Genomic DNA, 15,242 nt, shown 5'->3' with positions numbered 1-15,242 from the left:
TGGGTTGTAGCACCTAGTAGTATGGTAAATTTTACGGACGTTTCAGAAGTGAATGCTCGCAATCAGAGTTTACTCGTCGCCCTAATGATGGACGCAGCAGGTACTTCTGAAACGTCAATAAACTGCTAAAAGATCACACGGCCCTACAAACGTAGAAGACAGCTGTCTTCACATTCGTCGCCTGAAATCCTTCATAATATTTACCATTTCTTTAACTGCAGAAAGGAAAGCTTTATACAAATTTGTTGGAACAAAAAATTAACCTATAAATAACAGCAGGATCAGTGCAAATTGGTGCTAAAACTACTTCTATTACCAGGCACAATTATCATTCTTTTAGCAGAACATTCCCAGTCAAGTGATAAATCAAGCCATAACAAACGCCATGGAGTATAACCATTCTGGAGTAGCAGAAAGGAGCTTAATTTGTCCAAATATTCCCTGCATTACAAAACACGGAAATTTATGTACGTTATTCTCAAGAGGTTGGGTCTGAAGGAGATGTAATATGATCTTGGTAAAAAAATACACTCTCTTATTTTTGGCTAATTTTGGTAGTAATAGTCTATTTTATAACATTACGGATCCATGCTCATGTAAACGCACGCACGAAAGCAGTTAAATATAATTTAAATGTTATGTTGAAGTTGATGACTAGCCGAATTTTATTTATATTTTCCTGGCCAAGAAATCTATACATTTTATAATTTTAGGTCTTTAAAGGATTGTTTCTCCTCCAGATGGAAAATTTATTCCCTCCTATCCTTTAGACTGGCGTCTTAACTTTATTTGTTCTTCTTTTTTACTGTGTTTAGCACAGAGGTAAGTACACGTGTTTACAGAAGCAAAAATAATAATCAGTACGTCCCGGCAGAGAAGAGAAATAACGTAAATAACATTGTAAGTAGGCCTAATAATAATTTTGATGGTGAAGTTTCAAGTTAGACGGAGTAAGATGAATCAAGAAGAAACTTGTTCTTACAGAAGTGTTTCTAGAAGTAACTGTTTTCCAGAGGAAAAATTAGCAAGTTGGAATCGTATAATACATTTACGCCCATATTCAAGTGCATGAAAACGGTCCTGCAAAGTGTAAATTCTGTAATGCAGATAAAAGTACACAGCGCTCCGAAAACTCCATAGAAAGAGGTGGTTTAATAGTACGTTGTTTTAAGTAAGAATGATTATTAAAGTAATATAAGGGTTGAGAAACAGATAAAACATTGTTTACTGTAAAGAACTTAGCGAATCTGCCTCCCATATTTAAAGCATTCAATAATATTTCAACAAAAAATTCAATTACTTAGGAATGAAGATGCATTTCATATCGTAGCAACACAGGAAGATGTTTTGAAAAAAATAGCGAAAATACCTTAACAACATCAGATGTAACGGAGGTTAAAATTATTAATATTTAACCAGAAGTCCTGAAAGTATTGTATAGAATTATAGTTACAAGAAAGACGTTTTGTGTGTGTAACAAGCAACCCACGAATTTAATCTTCTGTGATCTGTTTATTTATCAATTTCTACTGGTAGAGAGTCCAACATTGTTAAATTTTCCCTATATAACCTCAACGTAGCCACTTTAATACCTGTTAGAGTATAAAATGAAACTATGGAATCTATAGGTATATTTAAGATCTGGCCCTGCACAAACGTTCACATAACCATCGCCAATGGTACATCATTTATCACCAGCAAACCGAGAACTAAATACAGAACTCACACAGATGTTAGACTGTTCATTAATATTCTTTAAAATACGACCTAAAAATGTTGCATATTAACTTTTTATATATAATACTAAACACATTTCAGGACACTGCTTGAAGTGGCGTTACCAATCCCGTCGTTCAAAGGATCACCATGTTGGTAATATTGATAGTGTGGAATTAAAAGTGCATATACGAGCTGACCTCTAATTACATGATGGTTATACAAAATTCCATGAAGATCGGTTAGCTGATTCAAAAGTTAGTAAGAGGCAGACGCATAGACGTACACTCGGGTATAATGTTAGATAACAATCAAGACGGTAAGTAGGCTAATTATATTATAGCAACGTTAAAATAAACAGGTTAGATAGATTTGGAAAAGTATTACAGTGTTATATTTTAAAATGTGTATGGTTTTACTCTTCAGTTATGATGGTGCAAATCAATAATATGAAATAATAATATTACAACGGGTTTGTTTAAAATTAACACTGTTAATAAATGTAGTTGCATTTCTATAACACACACATAATTACATCTGATACATCGATAGCTCTCTCTCTTTTTTATTAGTGTTCTCTCTGACGAAAGCCCCCCGGAGGAAAACTCCGTGATGCCTAGTCCACGGCCTTGCCCAACACAAGTTATAAATCTGAGCACCACCGGGAATTGAACCAGGGACCCCAGGATTAGAAGGCTAGTGTTCTGACCGCTAGACCACCGTGGAAACACGTAGGTACAAGGCGATATAAAGACGTAAAATCAGAATATTCTGTCTTAGACACTTTGAAGCAAATCAGTTGATCAAGGAATTTTATGATGTTAGGAAGATTCAGCATTTCTAGCACAAGAAACAGTCACTCTTTGTTATCTGTATTCTTGTTCTGTGTTCAGAATTTAAAATATATATATATATATATATACAGAGGGTCACTTAAATCCAGACACACATTTACAACCCACCATACCTGCAGCAGAAATACGTACGCCTAAGTAATATGTGGCCTGATTTCACCATGCACCAACGAAAGCGACTCTGTCCTCTCCAGACTTTCTTCTTACTAAAATAATTAAATGGCTTAATTATTTTCACAGCTACGCGTTCCGGTTTATCCTTTCTCTATCATTAACTGCCTTCACATGTGGATCGACTCAGCGGCTGCCAGAAAACAAAATGGTTGTGGATATATATTGCCTTTGCCCTATTATACCGGTTATGGTCGCTTAGCAATTTCAGGCACTACGGTACGACTCCTTACAAAATTCCTATTCTGTAAACGTTTCCATACCTGACTAGCCTTTTTATTATACTTCTTAACATCTAGTCTGCTATTTCTAAAACGCCATGTTATTGAACACACAGACTTCTGAAGATGTCTGTCTTCTGGGTTGTTGCGCTGTGTAGTCTGGTAGATATTTACCAGACAACACAGCGCAACAACCCAGAAGACAGAAATATTCATACTCATCGCTGTGAAAACCTCAAATCATTCATACAGACTTCTGTTATCACGACTTCGATCTAAACGTTTGAGTGGAATGGAAAATATTTCACAAAGATTATTTAGATAATATTTGAACGTTGAGGTTTGACTACATTCAATTCCCTTACATTGCTGTGTTATTGTCATACAGTATTAATAATCTAGATTGAAGCAGACCAAGACATTGTTTAATGGCGGACATTTACAAATACGGAGACAACATTTTAAATTCCATAAAACAAAGAGTTTCTTTACAACTCCTACTGAAAACTTTCGCACTCACAGTGATCTGATTACGTGTAACATAAATAATTCATTACATCGGTATAAATTATCTACCATTAATATACCAATTCGAATCTTCAATCGTTATCAGAAAGTTATGTAAAGTGCGTTTGACTCAATTAGCATTCTAAATTTGTGCAGAAAGTGCGAATACCTGAACTCGCAATTAGCTTAAAGAATGTTCATAATTGATCCTAAATCACTTAGGAATTATGTAGACTGCCAGACTGTCACATTTGTATACCCCCGTTAATTATTGAGTCGGCAAACTGCCGTAATAAAATTCAATTGTATGCAAATCGCCACATCCTTATCATAAGTTCAGTTCAGGAACTACAACAAAGAGTCGAATTTTTGTAAGTACAGGCCTGTGTTAGCGAATGAGTCCGCTTTCCGTCAGAGTTCTTTTTAAAATACCACCAGTCATACGAATGTAAATATACCCATTGTCCAAGGTTTTATTATTTTCAGCTCTGGCGCCGCATATGACTGATCACTTAGGCAACAGCCGGTCACCAAGCAATGATCATAGGTCACTTTTGAAGTAAATAGACCCATTATAATTGTCTAGCAGCCACATTGAAGAAAAAAGTAAAAACGCCTCTTCTTATTTCGTTGCCTTAGTGGATAAACTAACGAATTCCATAGAACAAACACCAGAATGAAAATTGCAAACGTCCTCGGTTGGTCAAGAAATTAGCCTCCTTGTACGATGTGACGTGCAAGTCGATTACCGCGTTTACAAGAGCCCGCCTCTGAATTATGTTCAATGTCAGTTGGATCCAATCCGTACCGTCTTACCCCGTTCCAGCGAGATCCATTTTAATACTGTTTATATTGAACTTCTGGGTTGTAACGCCATGTGGACTTGTAGAGAGATACAAACGTTTCAGAGGAACATATCGTCTCCACCTTCACGGTTACTATGTGTTACTCAGGGTGAAAGATTTAACCTTGGTGGTGTTGATAAAAACTGTGGAGGGAACAAATGGACCTTGTCCAAAACACGAGACGAACTTTAAAAAAATCAACAATTACGTTTCAACTGATAAATTTCTAACCATATATTTAGTACCATCGAAATTCCGCGTGGGTCCGTACTGCCAAGATCTAAGCTTTCCTCTTGAGTAACAAACTCTGATAGTTACAAACATGCGACTACATTCTTCAGCGTTTGGAGTATACGAGGTGCGATCGGAAAGTTTCAAGACTGTGTCAATAGCGGGCGAACCGGATGTAGTACGAGCTTCTGCCGCTAGGGGGTGCGGCCTACATTCATAGTGAATCAGTGTGCCAGCCGGCATCATCGAATTAGCATTTGTTTCTTAGTTACGGGCGTTTTGGTAGTGCATTACACCGACTCTCCTGCGATTTCGGAATGGCGTGTGCATTAAATTTTGCCAAAGACTCGCCAAAACGGCTACGGAAACCTATGAAATGCTAAAGCAAGCATTTGGGTAGTCCGCAATGGGTCGTGCACAAACTTTTGTGTGACATTCACGTTTTAAAAATGGCCGAACCTCTGTCGATGATGACGAGCGTTCTGGACGACCATCTTCGAGCACAACGCCCGAAAATGTTACGAAGATTCGGCAGGCCATTCACGAAGATCGACGTCGTACCATCAACGACTTGTGCGACATTGTTGGGATAGGCTATGGGACCTGTCAGCTGATTCTAAAGGAAGAACTCCACATGCGACGCATCATGACAACGCGCCAGCGCACACCGCCCTCAAAGTTCGCTAGTTTTTGGCCTCAAACACCATGGCCGTCATCCCGCACCCTCCTTATTCGCCGTGTGACTTCTTCCTCTTCCCAAAGATGAAAATTCAGCTAAAGGGAAGGATATTTGAGACGATAGAAGAGATTCAGGCAGAATCGCAGATGGTGCTTGACAGGCTGACAAAGAAAGATTTCCAGGGATGCTTCCAGGCTTGGCAGCGGCGCTGGGATCGTTGTGTTCACTCCCAGGGGAACTACTTCGAGGGTGATGGATGAATTTAATACCTGAGATAAGTGTACGGGTTTTTATAGGCGCAGTCTTGAAACTTTCCGATCGCACCTCGTAAATGAAACGCTTACAATAGTTCCGTATTCTTAGGCCCGACTTCGTCGCCCTAGATGACAACATTTTTCAGAGGGCAGTAGGGCAAACTGAGTTGGAAATAAAAAGTTAATATATCGATACAAGTAGCTGGTTAGCAATATTATTACTGCATGTTACTACACGGAATGAAAGGTCTCAAGGCAGTTGATGTGCCATCTTTCAACTGGGCTCTTTTGTCTCCAAACACCTTATCAAGTTATGGCGCAAGAGACAGGATTTCCAGTCCATACTTTTCCACGTGCTCAGACATTTGTTTAGTTAATTATCGTTATGAGGACTAACACAGCGCCACGTACTGTAATAAACCTGAAATTTTCATGGTGTGCCAAACTTGAATCTTGCAATAAAGGAGTTACTGTTATTTAACTCATATAACGGCGAGTTAACGTGTTTCGCATGATTTGGCAATGCAGACTTATTTGAGCACATAATTATTTATATGACTAAGAAACTTGTTGTTCGGATGAAACATAAATGTTAATAACAGTGTTCACAACAGTTTTCATTTAACCCAGTATTGAGTCACTTCACTGCTGTTTACAGAACCATGTCCACATACATCTTTAATATTCATTTTATCATTGAACTACATTTTACACCTAGCTTTCCTAATTGGCCATCTTACGTGAAGTTTTACAAGTAAAATTTTGGAAAACATTTCGTGTTTCCGTTATCTTACGCAGCCATTTTACCCTACATTAAGAACAGTCGATGAGATATATAAATTACCACATACACATATTGTTAAGTAAGGTCTCGCACAGTCCACTTTATCGTTCTTAGATCCAACTACTACCTTAAGCGTTTTGTTTCCGTACCCCAGAATAGGGTAATTAGGAGAATATTTGGACCTAACAGAGATCAAGGAGGATTAAATGAGCGGGCATGTAGTACTCATGGGGGTAGATACGAAATATGTACAACATTTTGGTTGTGAAGCCTGAATGGAAGACACCAGTGTGATCGACCTGATGATGGAGGCAGCAAGCACCTTTAAAATGCACCGTAACAACCCAAACGACAGTCATCTTTGTACTCGCCGTCGTGGAAACCTTATTGTTTTTCATGTTTTAAGGACATGACATATTCTGTCAAGGTTATAGGAAGATTTAATTAACTTTTACAATATTGATTTCAATTATCCTGTCATTTATAATTTATTTCTATTTTCCTACAGTCAACATGGTTTATATTATTCCGCAATGCATGCTTGTTTACAAACCAAACTGAATTATCTCACATATTCTGTCTGTGACAGTGAAACTGAACAGCGCAGATATGACACTGCATGTACGGTTCTGTCAAACATCCATTATCCTGGAATAAATCCGATTTATTTTTACGCTTCGTAGACTATGCAACATCAAACGGTAGGAAGATTTGTTAATTGCTGTATTTTAAGGCATTAACTCAATGAGGTAAGGCGTCCGGAGCTTGAACGTGACCACTCTCTTCCATCTAGTGTCCATAATAATGCGCGGAGGGTAAATTCCATTTCACCACACGCTTTTATGGCGTGTTATTTGAAGTATAGGGGATCGCTACCTTTACTTCGGGCTATTACTAATAATACTTCGTAACTGAAAATATAACATTTAAACCTGGTCAACATATGGAGGATAATATTAATATGGATCTTAAAGATATATATGAAGCTGTGAATAAGGTTTATCTGCCTGAAGACGTGTTTCATACGCGGGCTCTTTTAAACACGGTAATCAACTTTTTGGTTTCATAAAAGTGTAGGTACTTCTTGATCAGCTGAACAACTTTCAGCTTCTCAAGAATAACTCTGCTCCGTAAAATTATTTTTTGGCTTGAATGGCCGAGCAAGAGGTTTGAGCTTCTTAAATCGGCTCTCGTTGAATCAAATCACTTCGTAAAACTTGCATTAAACCAATGACCTACACAAAATTGTAAAGAATTCAACACGTCGTGTGTGTACACTCATTACTCACTGCCCTGATCTTTCATCAACTTTTCGGCAGAGGTGGAGCAGTCTCACTGGAACACGGCCACGGTACCTCTGGCCTTCGGATGCTAAGTGTGCTAATGCGATACATGACGCAGCTGCGGACCGTTTGTTAGCATGTCTACTGGTTCAGCCCGACTTGCGAACATTCCTCAACAACATTTTATTACCTTCCTCGCGTTTCACCCCATCTTGTACTAGACTTCTAATCTAGTGTTGCTGCCAACAATTTACTAGGTCCACCAAACATCGCAGTCAAAGTGACAGACAGCTCTCGTGCTTTGCCTTGGACAGTCCTCGGATTCGAATCTAGGGCCGCAGGCCAGCCCTCTCAGTTGTTCGTATTTTCCATGAGCCCTCAAATCCATATAACGGAAAACAACATTAAACTTGTATGATTTGAGGTTTCCACAGCGGTGAGTATGAAGATTTCTGTCTTCTGGGTTGTTGCGATGAATCGCCCTGATGACGTAGGCAGTATGAGCTCTGAAACGTTGGTAAACATCGACCAGACTACACAGCGCAACAACCCAGAAGACAGAAATCTTCAACATTAAACTTGATTACGATTGCTTCCTTCTTAATCCTTTCAAATTAATTATTATCAGTAATGCCATAATTTGACTTTATAAGCTACCCATTGTAAGAAAATCACACAACACACCTAGAACCAGTTTTTTATCCCGTGGCGAGAGACGGAACTTTTGACGCTAACCATGACAAGAAAACTCCGCCTCTCTTGGTACCATTACTTTCAAATGTAAAGTGTCGCAAAAAGATGTATATACAACCATACAATGATTTTGTCGTGCAGTGTGGTGACGAGATATAAACATTTACCAAGTTTTGATTTATTTATTTATTTTTATTTTCGTTTTTGCATTTGCTTCTATACCAACTTCTTACATGCGTCTAGTGGACCTTCTTTGTTTTCATTGACGCTGTTCGTTTACACTTCCTCCCAGTCGTCTTTCTTCTTACCTGTCCAATACATTTCTACTTAACTCATTCGGAAACTTACAAATTTTGCAAGATCAGGCTTAATACCCTGCTCCTGAACTCTCTACGTGCAGTTGGCATCTTAATTTTTTTCAAGCGCCAAGGACAATAATTCTCCATCACAGGCTTTCTCCTAATCGACTGTCTGCTTTGGCATTTTATTTATATTCATTCTGTAGCCTATGCGATGCAGGCAATTAATTTGTTAGTCGTTAATTACACAGAAATATTTTAAATGTTTAATTATTTTTATGTAACTGTATTTCGTTCGTGATCTAGCCTCTGTCATACATGGTACATCTCTTTTTCTGCTTCGTCTTTTCTTAAATATTCAGTCTTCAATAATCTAATATTTTAATTTTGATTTTTATGTGATTTTATGACTGCTTATTTTTCTCGTAACACTTGTTTGCCAAACAGGCTTTTAATCACATAACTTAATTACGTTATTATTGTTCATTTTCTTTACATATATCTTTTCGAGTATAAGCATACATCTAAAATGTATATATTCAGTTTGTTAGTATCTACTTGTGTGTTAATGTAAAGTTATCGGTGTAAATTTCTGCGAGAACGGAACTACGTAGTGCGTGGTACAGAACCTCCCACTCGTACGATGTCCCATTACTTTGCTTTTTGAAAAACCTTCGTGCATTAAAATATTGTTACGTGTTGTTTTGTGCCGATGTAGGTAATTTTCTGTCACTATGACGGAAGAAAATAAATTGAACACTTTCCAGAGAAAGTGCCAAAATAACGAACGTAAGAGCAAATAATGGGAGAACGGAAAAAAATAATGATATTTCATATTTCTTACTCTTCACTAATATTGTTAGAACACGTGAATGTACAGATATGTGAGATAAACATGTAGTACAAAAGGAAAATTAAAAAGCGTAAGAATTACGGTAAGAATGTTTCAAGAAAACAGACCACTCCGAAGAAGTGGACGTGCATGAGTAGATCCTATTAAATAATTATCTTAAATAAACACGGTATGACTGTATGGACCGCATTCATCTGACTCAGGATACCACGTTTTATACGATGTATGTGGTCCATTGTTAGGATCTTGTGAACATGGTAACGAAACTCGGGTTTTGTAAAAGTTTGTAATATATATCTTGACTAGCTAAACAACTAACTTCTGTATGCATTTCCTGTCTCATCATCCTCATTAGGGGAGACTGGCCTACAATAATATGCTATAAATATAAGTAAGATCATATTAGCATTGATATCTGAATGATTTTTGTAACGCTTAGATTATGAAGAAATGTTTGTTACACATGCTACTAATATTAATAAGGGCATTGTTAAAAAATACTAATAAAATGTGAAGAGTTTATAACATTTAAGATGGATGTCTTCTTGGATTCAGCGCCATATAGTCTGGTGGAAGTATACCAACGTTTCAGAGGTGATACATCTTCAGAGCCCTGAAGATGGAAGCAGTACAGACCTCTGAAACGTTGGTGTACTTCTTCCAGACTATAGGCCGCTACAACCCAACAGACAGCCATCTTTGTTATCATTGCAGTGAGAATCTCAAATCCTATTTAGTTTAACGTTTTAGTCCAGTTCCCTGGTAAAATGACCCTTTCTCTACATAGACTACGAACGTTAACAGAGAATACAGAACATGTTTTTTGTCATGTTGAACGTCGTAACATATAAGGCACGGAGTAGCTAAACACAGACGCACAATAACATAAGACAGTAGAAGCAGCAATTTCCTATTAATAACAAAATAAAGACGCATTCGAATAATCGAGTTAAAATGGCAGTAAACGTTACCTTCTTCATAGTAACATTTTGAAAGCACCAAATCGAGCGTTAGCAATAGATATATTGCACTACAAAGGAAAATACTCTGTGCTATCAGGTTTGTGTACAGAGTTCGCACACAAACCTGGAACGTCACACATTTAATTTCTTTTCATTGTCATTATGCCATTTTAGGTCAGTCCCCCCTGTCCATATTCTACCTCAGCCTCCTTAATTTCAATGTCCTAACGATATAAGTACGTATGGAGAGTTTCGAAATGTGGTGTTGGAGAAGAATAGAGAAGATCAGGTGGACGGATCGAGTGACCAACGAAGAAGTATTGAGGAGAGTCAACGAGCAAAGAAGCATTCTGCAGGCGATTACACGAAGGAAAGCTAACTGGCTGGGACATATTATGAGAAGGAATGGATTAATGAGTGATATCATCGAAGGCCAGGTTGAAGGAAAGAGAGGACTAGGAAGAAGACTGATACAGCTAACCGACGACCTTAAACAAGGAAAGAAGATGACGTTCCAGGAATTAAAGCGAGAAGCCGAGAATAGGGACAACTGGAGAGCTCTTTTTGGGCAGAGCAATGGACCTGTCGTAAGACAGAACACTTAATAATAATAATAATAAACGATATAAGGTGACCCCTGTAAATAACGAAGTTTCTAGTCACGTAATACCATAATTTTCCACGTAGGTCTACTTCATTCTTTATTGATCCAAATATTTATCTGAGCATATTTTTAAAAAGCACTCGTAATTAGCATTCTTCCTTTGAAAAAAAGAACCAATACGTTTCATGTAACTAGTACCAACATTATATGTGTATACATCTTTAACTTTGATGTTTTTAAAATAAGACGGGATGATTTAACAGTTACTGAAGTGAACAGTAAGTAACATTTTTTCAGATTTATTCTTGTTACAATATCCTTATAAACTTCGGTTTTCTTGTTATTGTTCCAAGATGTTTTTTCTTACTTTTAATGTGTTCAAGTTATTTGTTAGGCTTTGTAAACATTGTATTACGTTTCTGTTAAAGATTTCGGTTCTCTGACTTCGCTATCACACTATGTGTAGTAAACCTAATTGCAATCATCACGTGTCATATTGCAGTAGTATCTGTTATCTTGTGAATGCAGACTATACAGACAATTTACTAATGCACATGCATGAAGCCAGGTTCTCCCTACAAAGACCTCTGAATCTGCAAAGCCGATTTCCTTCACGTATAAACTTGTTTGAGTCGAGAGGAGCATTATGAAGCAATTTTGATATTGCTACCTGAGGGTTCCAAGAAACAACCAAAATTCTTGCAGAGACTGCAGTCATGTTTCTAAGCAGATTAACACTCTGCATAACACTGTTCCTTGCAGGCAATCAGATTCATGAAGGAAGATGCTTAGATTATTTACTGATGCTCTTATACGTGATGTAAAATCAAGGACAAATTATTTCGGGATATAATTGCTACAATTTGTACCTTAATATTCTTTTCCCAGCCAGCCCTCAAAACATGTAATGAGTAAAATATGCCAGATAATAAAACAACATTTACTTTTAAGCAGGTGGGAAACATAACCTTTTATTATCAGAAAAGAACAAAGGTTACGTAAAAGTGAGAGAAAATCTTTGAGGAAAAAACTTTAACTTTAGAAGAACCCGACAAAATTATATAATAACGCGCTTAGTAATTTGTGATCTTCTTATCTCAAAGCTGATTAAATCAAGAATGACCAGAAAGGTGGAATACGTGGCACGTTTTAAAAACGATTCACAGAAGAAACAGGAAGTTATGGATAGAACTTGTTATAGTTTCTTTCCCTTAATTACTTCAGTATAGGATTACATCCTTCAGTGAGTCATTTCTGAGCACAGCGTTTGCCATAAGAAAATATGTATCTAAATTTATGGTCCATATGCATTTAAACAATTAAATAGTTACAACAATTAAATTTTAAATGTAAAGAAATATTCATGATACTTCACTTTACACTTAAACGTTACCTCAATAAAAAATGTACATTTTCCGAAGACCTATTACCCCACAGAACTTCATAGCCTCACGTTCACATGACTGACATGTTTTTATCATCAGTAGCAAATATTACAGTGCAAATGTTAGAGTCGTGTTGTGGTCAGATAATCGTAATGAGCTTCACAAAATCTGCCAATGTTTTCAGAAGTTATTACTTGAAAAAGGCATACTGACATGATAGTATCACAAGCCGAACCTAACCAGTCCTCTGGCAGAAGAACCCCATTAATAAGGTAGAATTTTGAGCCTGTTTTATCTATCTATCTTTTTAAGCCTACGCTCCTAAGATCCGTCTTAATCTTATCCTCCCACCTGCTTCCTATTAATTCAAGTGTACCAGGAGTGAGGTGATTGGAGTAAAGTGAAATGAGGTTTCTCCATCAAAATTCTATATGTATTTCTTACTTCCACCATTCTAGTCTGGTGTCTAGCTAATCGTTGTCTCTTTATGTAATATAAAAAATTGTTCGTTTTCCTCGTTCTTCTCAGACGTAAATATTTTCATGAGTACTTTTTACTTGTCTTACAAAATAAAGAAAGTAGACATGTAATGTAAATTAACAAGGTGAAAAAGATTGAAAATCACACACCTAGAAAATGAACGGCAGAAACTGAAGTACGCACTTTTAGATTTCTTCCTTCCTTCAGCTGATGTAAGTATCGGTAGCCTTACGAAATGTAGGTAAAAGCATACACTTTGACAGCGCTAAGCAGTTTGGCAATGTTATTTAATTGGCACGTTTATCAGTTTATAAAATACACAAACGACTCCTGGTACGTGTCTTCTCTTTGTTTTTCTGGATCTTTAACACAGATGGTCAAATCGATTGATTCATTCGACGACGACTTGACGACGTCGAAAGGAAAGTTCAAGAACACAGTGATTATAGTTGCTTCATAAACTGACAGAAGGAAGGAATATAAATTCTTGTATTAATAGTTCACGAGAACTTGTGAGCAGATTGCGACAGAGGCACTATTGGTTATAGGACCTTTCAGTTTTAAATGGTGATGAATTCTTAAAACTATAAATAAAACTACATTTCACTTTAACACAAAATTTGCTTTTGTCTCAAATAAATAAAATTCTGCTTTGTATTTTCTCATTCAGTCTTCTGTGAAAAAATTATGTCACTGGACTAAAATGTTCTGGCAATGCACTGTTGTATCCTCTAGAATAGCTCACATGCTTACATCCTCAATGATATAATAATAATTAAAAAAGAGAAACTTTTTTTGTATTCTGCAGTTAAATTTCCGCTTCGACACAGCTACCCAAACTACCAAACGATAAAAATAAAAATTATTATCGCAAAAATTCACATTTCTCTATCACAGGAGGAGGTAATATAAACGAGTCAGTGCATATGAAGAAATATTTTAGCCCTTTAAAGTACAATGGTGCCTGTATGTAAGTAATACGAGGTGCGATCGGAAAGTTTCTAGACTGCGCCTATAAAAACCCGTACACTTATCTCAGGTATTAAATTCATCCATCACCCTCGAAGTAGTTCCCTGGGAGTGAACACAACGATCCCAGCGCCGCTGCCAAGCCTGGAAGCATCCCTGGAAATCTTTCTTTGTCAGCCTGTCAAGCACCATCTGCGATTCTGCCTGAATCTCTTCTATCGTCTCAAATCTCCTTCCCTTTAGCTAAATTTTCATCTTTGGGAAGAGGAAGAAGTCACACGGAGCTAAATCCGGCGATCCGGCAAGATCTTTGAGCTCCTGACAAACGAGAAGTCGATTCTGCTTCTGGTCCTCAGACAGGAGCCTTGGCACAAACTTGGCTGCGATGCGTCGCATGTGGAGTTCTTCCTTTAGAATCAGCTGACAGGTCCCATAGCCTATCCCAACAATGTCGCACAAGTCGTTGATGGTTCGACGTCGATCTTCGTGAATGGCCTGCCGAACCTTCGTAACATTTTCGGGCGTTGTGCTCGAAGATGGTCGTTCAGAACGCTCGTCATCATCGACAGAGGTTCGGCCATTTTTAAAACGTGAATGCGACACAAAAGTTTGTGCACGACCCATTGCGGACTCCCCAAATGCTTGCTTTAGCATTTCATAGGTTTCCGTAGCCGTTTTGGCGAGTCTTTGGCAAAATTTGATTTGTTCATGAAAATCCGCCATTCCGAAATCGCAGGAGGGTCGGTGTAATGCACTACCAAAACGCCCGTAACTAAGAAACAAATGATAATTCGATGACGCCGGCTGGCACACTGATTCACTATGAATGTAGGCCGCACCCCCTAGCGGCAGAAGCTCGTACTACATCCGGTTCGCCCTCTATTGACACAGTCTTGAAACTTTCCGATCGCACCTCGTACATGCTTTTACATCAAGGAATTCAGCATTTGTCAACACAGAAAATTTATGAGTTACCTTTTATTCTCAGAATAAACATCGATTATTTCCAAAACAAACATAAACTAATTGAGCATTATAATGGAGATTTGTTCCTTTCCATTTGTCGTAAGACCTGAATTTTTAATATTGTTATTTGCAATTCGCATGATGTGCAGGAAATGAACGTAAAAAGTGCTGACTATGGCTGTCTGTCCTTCCGTCTGCCCGCATAATTTAGCTCCAAAACCGCTGAATGGATTTCGGTTAAATTTTTGTTGTCTTCACACCATTAGGGTCCACTACAAAATATTTTTGTAATTCCCTGCAGTCAGTGAAAACAGCATGGCAGACAAACGATGGAATCGAGTTTACCACAACTTACAACAGGGTCGTGTAAGGCAATAGATTTTCGCAACTTTGGTATATTAATTCTTTGCATAATGTTAAACAATAACATTGAAAACGCACGAAACAAAAACTAATTGATTTCATCAGGATTCGATCCAACAAACA

The 15,242-nt window shown here is 37.6% G+C and overlaps 1 long non-coding RNA gene across 1 annotated transcript in view; it reads right to left on the bottom strand.

The window, feature by feature from the left end:
* LOC110832452 (uncharacterized) overlaps nucleotides 1-15,242 on the bottom strand; it is a 191,723-nt gene that overhangs the window by 140,118 nt on the left and 36,363 nt on the right. The gene's annotated exons all lie outside the window — the stretch shown is intronic.

The sequence above is a fragment of the Zootermopsis nevadensis genome, unplaced genomic scaffold (genome assembly GCF_977971745.1).
Source record: "Zootermopsis nevadensis isolate Lab colony 2312 unplaced genomic scaffold, Znev_1.0 Znev_ptg000020l, whole genome shotgun sequence".
Lineage (NCBI taxonomy): Eukaryota > Metazoa > Arthropoda > Insecta > Blattodea > Termopsidae > Zootermopsis > Zootermopsis nevadensis.
Note: the sequence above shows the minus strand (reverse complement) of the source record. Positions and strands in the feature narration are given on the sequence as shown.